This window comes from Corvus brachyrhynchos, unplaced genomic scaffold (assembly GCF_000691975.1).
Source record: "Corvus brachyrhynchos isolate BGI_N302 unplaced genomic scaffold, ASM69197v1 scaffold278, whole genome shotgun sequence".
NCBI classification, from domain to species: Eukaryota; Metazoa; Chordata; class Aves; order Passeriformes; family Corvidae; genus Corvus; species Corvus brachyrhynchos.
In genome coordinates, this window is record NW_008239299.1 from 303,561 (window position 1) to 311,322 (window position 7,762).

Sequence of the window (7,762 nt, forward strand, 5' to 3'; positions counted from 1 at the left end):
AGGCTGATCCACTTCCTTTGGGAATTCCAGAGCCTGGGGGGGCTGATCCGCTTCCTTTGGGAATTCCAGAACTTGGAGGGATCAATCCGCTTTCTTTGGGAATTCCAGAGCCTGGAGGGATTGTTCTGCTTCCTTTGGGAATTCTGGAGCCCAGAGGGATCAATCCGCTTTCTTTGGGAATTCCAGAGCCTGGAGGGATTGTTCTGCTTCCTTTGGGAATTCCAGAGCCCAGAGGGATCAATCCACTTCCTTTGGGAATTCTGGAGCCCAGAGGGATCAATCCGCTTTCTTTGGGAATTCCAGAGCCTGGAGGGATTGTTCTGCTTCCTTTGGGAATTCCAGATCCTGGAGGGATTGTTCCGCTTCCTTTGGGAATTCCAGAACTCGGAGGGATCAATCCACTTCCTTTGGGAATTCCAGGGCCCGGAGGATCGATCCGCTTCCTTTGGGAATTCCACAGCCCAGAGGGATCCGTGGGTTTGAGGCTCATTCCCAAAGGTGTCAATGGGATTTTCCTGTTTGGTGGGATTTTCCCATCCTGGAGTATCGTTATTCCTTGGAATAAAAAAGGTGGATTATGGAAGCGCTGCCAGCAGCCCGAGCTACTGCAGCAGGAGAGCTAAAAATCCTTGGATTTGACCCAAATTGGAGACATTTCGGTCAATTCCCGGCCATCCATGGAAGGAAAAGGAGCTCAGGATGGGGCTGGGAGCAGCGCCTCAGCGGGTGAATATTCCCAGAGAGAATTCCCAGGAAGGAAAAGCTCCAAGGCCTCAAAATGGGGATTTGGGACGCCTGAGCAGGCCGGAGCCAAATTCCAGGTTTTGAGCAGGAGGAGGGGAAAGGGGATAAATCCCACCGCCCCTCAGCTCCGAGGATCCTTCCCAGGATTTGCCAGGGAAAATGGGGATAAAGGATTTTGGAGGAGACGTCGGTTCAGCGCCGCTCCTCGGGAATTTGGGAATCGCTGTCAAATCCTGCCCTGATCCTCCCATCCCAGGGCCTTCCCGTGATCCCAGCTTCCCATCTTTCCATCTTTCCACCTTCCCATCGCTGTGGGAGCAGCCGGAGCAGGAGCTGGGACGTGAAACATCCATGCGGCAACGTCGGAATTCCCGCGGGATGAATCCCGCTCCCATCTCCAGGAGAATCCGGGCACCTCCTGCTTCATTAAGTCCGTAGAAAGCAGCGTTTGGATCCCAGCACGGAATCCTTGGAGCTGGAAAATCCCACGTGGAGTTTCCCATTCCGTCTGCTCCGGCTCCCGGCAGCTCCAGGGTGAGGAAAAGTGGGAATAAGGCAGGAAAAGCAAGATCCTGATTCCCGCGTGTTTTCCCGTCCGTATTTTCCCCCTCTTCCCATCCCTGCTCCACCTCCCGGAGCTGGGAGCGGGATGAGCTGGGGATTGCGGATCCCGGGAAAGGAATTTAATAAATATGGAAATGGCTGCTCCTCGGGCAGGAGAGGGATGGGAAGAGGCTGGAATGAGGGATTGAATCCATCCGAACACCTGGAGAAGAGCTGGAGGAAGCGGGGCTGGAAAAAACAGGCGGGAAAAGGGATCCGAGGGCAACAGGGAAGATTTTCTTGGAAACGGATCCAAACCACTGCACACGGGAAGGGAAAACACCTAAATCGGGAAAACAGATCCCAGATCCAGAAAATAGATCCCAAGTCCAGAAAATGGATCCCAGATCCACAAAATAGATCCCAAATCCAGAAAATACATCAAGGACCCAGACAATATATCCCAAATCCATAAAGTAGATCCCAGATCCAGAAAATAGATCCTAAATCCACAAAAATCTATCCGAAATCCAGAAAATAAATTCCAGGTCCAGAAAATATCTCCCAAATCCAGAAAGTGGATCCCAAATCCAGAAAGTGGATCCTAGATCAGCAAAATAGATCCCAAATCCAGAAAAGATATCCCGGATTCAGAAAACAGATCCCAAATCCACAAAATAGATCGCAAATCAAAAAAATAGATCCGAAATCCATAAAACACATCCCAGATCCAGAAAATGGAACCCAGATCCACAAAATAGATCCGAGATTCAGAAAAGACATCCCAAATCCACAAAATATCTCCTAAATCCAGAAAATAGATCCCAAATCCACAAAATGCGGTCACATTCCAATCTTTTCTCCAGTGAAGTTTCCCCCAGGGATTTTTCCAGCCTCCCGATTCCTCATCTTTCCCCCATCCCACATTTCTCAGGTTGGGAATTCCCCTCCTCCAGGCTCTGCTACTGGAGAAATAAATCCAGCCTTGGCCGGGGCCCTTCGGAGAGGAATTTTTCCAGGACAGGCAGCTTTGGGAATGTTTCCCCCAAAGGAATAAATCCTGGTTTTCCCCCCGGAGAATTCCTTGGTGTTTTAGCAGGAGTGCACCGGAGTTTTTCCCAATTTTCCAGCCCCAAAAGCTCTCCAATCCAAGGAAAATCGGCATCCCTATAAAAGGTCGGAATAGGATCCGTGGGGATGGGAACACAGCCCTGGAATGGGAGCGATGTGGGAGAAGCCCCATTTTGCAGCCCGCAGGGTTCAGATCCTAAAAATCCTTGGAAAAGAGCCAGAATTCCCAAGGAATGTCGGGGATGGGACAGGAGGGGTTGGGGCAGCACAGCTCAAGCCGTGGCCTTGGCAGCCAAAATTTGGGAATGGGAAAGGATGGAATTGACCTTAAAGGATGTGGAAGAGCAGCCGGATCCAGAGGAAAATCGGGAACTTTTTTTTTTCCCAGAGTAAAAAGTGGGAAAAAAGTGATTTTCCATAAAATTTGTTCCAAAATCCATGAATTTAGTCAATAATGACTTTGGAGCTTCTGATCCTCTCCCGGCCTTGGAAAAATGGGAGCTGGAGCTCCAAGTTTTTCCTGCTTTTGAGCAAATCCAACAGGAATAAATCAAAGCCAGGAGTGGGAAGGAGAAGGAAAAAGGGAAAGATCCCTACCCGGCTCCCCCTGGGATGAATCCAAGAGAGTTGGGACCCCCTGGCTTTGATGGAACCGACATCCAAGAGAAAATCCTGCTTTTCCAGAGGTTTTGGAACCTTTCAGAGGAGGCTTTGCCCTCCTGGAGCTCGGAGTCTCTCGGAATTCCGGGCACATCCGCGGCCTTTCCTGGCACACCACGGTTCCCTCCAGCCTCGGGCTGGATCGGGAGATATTCCAAGGAGGAAAAGGACCTGGAGGAATTGGCAGGAAAGGGGTTTTTAGCCAGGATTTTCCTTTTGCTTCCCAGATTTTGGAGCTCTTGGGAGATCCGCGAAGACATCCCCTCTCCCAGGGGACATCGGAACAGGACGAGGAGTCACCTGCAGGAATATCCATCCCGGGATGTTCCCGCTCCTTCAAAGCAAAACCTTCTCCCAGGAGCTTTTCCAGCTCCAAAAGCTGGAGAGGGAAACATTCCAGCTGGGAGAGGCGGGGATGAAGGACGGAGCGAAAAGCGGGAGACGAGCAGCGGAATTCGAATGAAAATTCCTGGATATCAAAGGGAAGTAAAACCCCAGCAAATCCCAAATCCTCCGGCGTTTGCTTGGAATGCTGCCAGGAGAAGGAGCTTGGGAAAAGGCCACGGAAGGAGCTGCCCACCGGAGAGGGAAACATTCCAGCTGGGAGAGGCGGGGATGAAGGACGGAGCGAAAAGCGGGAGACGAGCAGCGGAATTCGAATGAAAATTCCTGGATATCAAAGGGAAGTAAAACCCCAGCAAATCCCAAATCCTCCGGCGTTTGCTTGGAATGCTGCCAGGAGAAGGAGCTTGGGAAAAGGCCACGGAAGGAGCTGCCCCCTCCGCATTCCGGCGCCGTTCCCGAGGCCTCGGAGCTCATCGTTCCCGATCCGGCTCCGTGGCTGCGCTGGCAGCGGGAGGCGAGGAACTGGAATTAAATCGGGATGTGGAAGAGTTCCTGCTCTGTGTCCACGAAGGAGGAATCGGTGGGAATTGCCAGGCTGGGAATGTCAGGGATGGGGGAAGGCGGCTGTTTTTAGGGCAGGGCGATAATTCCAGGGAAATCCAACATTTTCCAGCTCAAAATCCAGCTGGGAGCACCTTCTCCTCGTTAGGAATCCAACCGGCACCTTTTTCCCACAGAAATCCCGGGAATTTCAGGAATGGCCCAAACTCCACCTGCAAATCCCAACCAGAGACTTGGGAAAGGGTGGAAAATCCACAGAATACCTGGGAATGACCTTGGAGACGTTGGCAGACAAAAAATCACCCGGAAAACAGGGTTGGGTCGGAATTCCCAGCCCTCTGGAGTAGCTCAAATCCATCCAGGAGCAAGGGATGCGGTGAGCTGGATGAGAAGCTTTTCCTGCAGCCAACATTCCAAAGAATTCCTGGAATGAGCCACCCCCACCCTGCCCCGGCAAATCCCATGGGTGACTCCAGGAAGTCGGTCCAGATCCGGCCACTCCACGTCCCGAGGGATCACCTTTCCCAAGGCACAGAGATGGGAAGGAGCTGAGGAGATCCCGGATCTCCCAGGATTCGATCCCGGGAAAGAGCCGGGAGCTCCGAAAGGCTGGAAAAGAGGAGAGGAAGAGGCAGAAGGAGCCGTTTTTAGGTGGAAAATCGGCTGGAATGTCCGGCCTTGGAGCTTCACCGCAGGACAGGACTCGCCTCGGATCCGTTCCAGGAGGAATTTCTCCATCCTGGGAATGTTCGGCTGGCGGGAAGCTCCGGAATCGTTATCTCCCCCACGATTTAATTAAAGTCTGGCATTAATGACACAATGGCCGCTAATTAATTTAATTCATTTAATTCTTTTAATTCTTTTAATTCATTCTCACTCCGCAGGAGATCTGGGAGGGTTCGGGGATTTTGGGGGTTTTAGTTGGGAAGCGAAATGGAAATTCCAGCCCGGGAAGCGTGGGGGGGGTTGGGAAAAAATGGGATTTGGGAATGCGTGGGGAGCATCCAGCTGTGCCCAGGCAGGACGGGGAACTGGGAATACCAGCTGGAAACTGGGAATGTTTACTGGGAACTGGGAATGTTGGCTGGGAAATGGGAATACCAGCTGGGAACTGGGAATGTTTACTGGGAATTGGTAATGTTGGCTGGGAACTGGAAATAGTGGCTGGGAACTGGCAATGTTGGCTGGGAACTGGGAATATTTACTGGGATTTGGGAATCTAGGCTGGGAACTGGGAATACTGGCCAGGAAATTGGGAATGTTGGCTGGGAATTGGGAATGTTGGCTGGGAACTGGGAATATTGCCTGGGAACTGGGAATAGTGGCTGGGAATTGGGAATATTTATTGGGAATTGGGAATGTTGGCTGGGAATTGGAAATATTTACTGGGAACTGGAAATATTTACTGGGAACTGGGAATATTGGCTGGGAACTGGGAATACTGGCCAGGAAATGGGAACGCTGGCTGGGAATTGGGAATATTGGCTGGGAATTGGGAATTTTTACTGGGAAAAGGGAATGTTGGCTGGGAATTGGGAGCTGGGAATTGGGAATATTGGCTGGGAATTGGGAATTTTTACTGGGAACAGGGAATATTGGCTGGGAATTGGGAATTTTGGCTGGGAATTGGGAATCTTGGCTGGGAATTCGGAATGTTAGCTGGGAAGTGGGAATATTTATTGGGAATTGAGAATGTTGGCTGGGAACTGGGAATCTTGGCTGGGAATTGGGAATACCAGCTGGGAACTGGGAATATTGGCTGGGAACTGGGAATGTTGGCTGGGAATTGGGAATGTTGGCTGGGAATTGGGAATGTTGGCTGGGAACTGGGTTGGAAGGGACCTCAAAAATCCATCCCTGGTTGCTCCAACCCAGCCTTGGACACTTCCAGGGATGGGGCAGCCCCAGATTCCTGGAGAAGCTGTGCCAGAGCCTTCCCATCCTTGTTATTCCCACACCATCCCGGAGATCTGGAGGGACCACGGCAGCGAGCAGGAATTTCGGGATGAAGCGGAACCGTGGGATCGGAACAATTCCGGCCGCTCCAAGTGGCGGCACAAAATCCAGGGGCAGAGTTTGCCGATGGAAGATGAAACTCCTTGGAATGACACTAAAAGCCGCCTTTTCTCCCAAAATAACTTCCCGCGCCTCAGCCGAGCTCCGAGCTGGCACTGTTTTGGGAAAAATCCCCTTTTTTATCTCAATCCGGCTCTTTCAAGCAGAATTATTCCCGGTTGGAGCCTCCGTCACTCCAAACGCTCCACGGGGATTTCAGCTCCGCGCTTTCACCTCGTCAGCAGAGCAGGGATTTGGGAATTCTGCTTTCTCCTCCCTCCCCCTTTCCCAGCTTTTGGCTGCTGGGAGATTTCCCGGCTTTCAGCCTCAGTTTCCCGGGAATTTGGAGATAACGAGGCCCAAATTGCTTTGATCTCTTTAATTCCGGCACCCCCGGCTCTGCTGCTCCTCTTAAATCCCTGGTGGGGGAATTAAACGTGGAATATTCTCATCCCAGGCCGTGAAGTTCTCCATGGGTCTGGGGAAGTTTCGAAGCTTCGAGAGAATCCCTGGAATTTTTGGGTCCGTTATTTATGGATTCCACACCCCCCCCCCCCGGGATATCCGAATAAATCTCGACATTCCAAAGGGTTTCCTGTAGGAGATCTCCAGCAGATCCCGTCTTCCTGCAAGGAAACCCCACTTCGGGAAGCTGGGAATGGGGATTTTCTGGAGATGGCAGAAACGCCCGGCAATTCCGGCTGCTCCAAACGTGGGATTGCGATCCCAGGATCCCTGACATCCCAAAAAGTGCGGGTTCATCCCAGCTGATGGATGAGGGATCCTCGCACTCCCTGCGGATTCCTTGGATTGGCATCTCTGGAGAGGTCGGGCTGCTTTGAAAGCTTCAAGTATCCATGAAATATCCCAAAATTTGGGGGATTGGGGGAAAATCCTGGAGGATGCTTTTCCTGGCGGCACGGCCTTGACTGGGAATGTTGCAAAGACATCCCGGAGCATTTGCATCCATGATTTTCCTCCTCCTCCTCCTCCTCCTCAGCCATCTGCTGTCCTGGAAGGGCTCCTGCTCCTCCGGGAGAAGTTTTCCAAGGCTGGAAGCAGCAGGAAAAGCTGGGATGGGAGCAGGAAAATCCCCGGGAGGGATTGGGAAGGGAGGGATGGAGCTGAGGCAATGGCCTTTTCCTCAGGGATTGTCCCAAGCTTGGACATGAAGGAAAGAGAAAGGAAAAAGGAGGAGAAAAAGGAGGGAAAAGGAGGGAGAAAAAGGAGGGAAAGGGGGAGGGAAAATGGAGGAAGAAAAGGAAGGAAAAACAGGAAAAAAAGGAGGGAAAAGGAGAAAAAAAGGATGAAGAAAAGGAAAAGGAGAAAAAAAGGAGAAAAAGGAGGAAGAAAAAATGAGGAGGAAAAAATGAGGAGGAAAGGAGGAAAAAAGGAGGCCAAAGCAGGAAAAAATGAGGAAAAATGGGAAAAAATGAGGGAAAAATAAGAAAAAGAAAAAAGAGGGAAAAGGAGGAGAAAAAAAGGAGGAGGAAAAAGGATGAAGAAAAGAAGGAAAAATGAGGGAAAAAAGGAGGAAAAAAGGAAGGAGAAAAGGAGGGGGAAAAAAGGAGGAAAAAAAGGGGGAAAGGAGGGGAAAAGGAGGAAAAAAGGAGAAAAAGGAGGAAGAAAAAACGAGGAGGAAAAAATGAGGAGAAGAGGAGGAAAAAAGGGGGTGGAAAGGAGGAAAAAATGAGGATAAAGCAGGAAAAAATGAGGGAAAAGAGGAGGGAAAAAGGGGGGGGAAAGGAGGAAAAATGAGGATAAAGCAGGAAAAAATGAGGGA

At 50.9% G+C, this 7,762-nt stretch overlaps 1 long non-coding RNA gene across 2 annotated transcripts in view; it reads left to right on the forward strand.

The window, feature by feature from the left end:
• Positions 1 to 3,585, forward strand: part of LOC108448270 — a 7,820-nt gene extending 4,235 nt beyond the window's left edge. The window contains exons 3-4 of one of the 2 annotated variants that reach the window (XR_001864106.1): positions 343 to 1,278; positions 3,246 to 3,585. This is a non-coding gene — a long non-coding RNA (uncharacterized LOC108448270). The remainder of the gene's footprint in view (positions 1 to 342; positions 1,279 to 3,245) is intronic. The other variant, XR_001864107.1, reaches the window with a different exon arrangement.
• Positions 3,586 to 7,762: the final 4,177 nt, after the last annotated feature.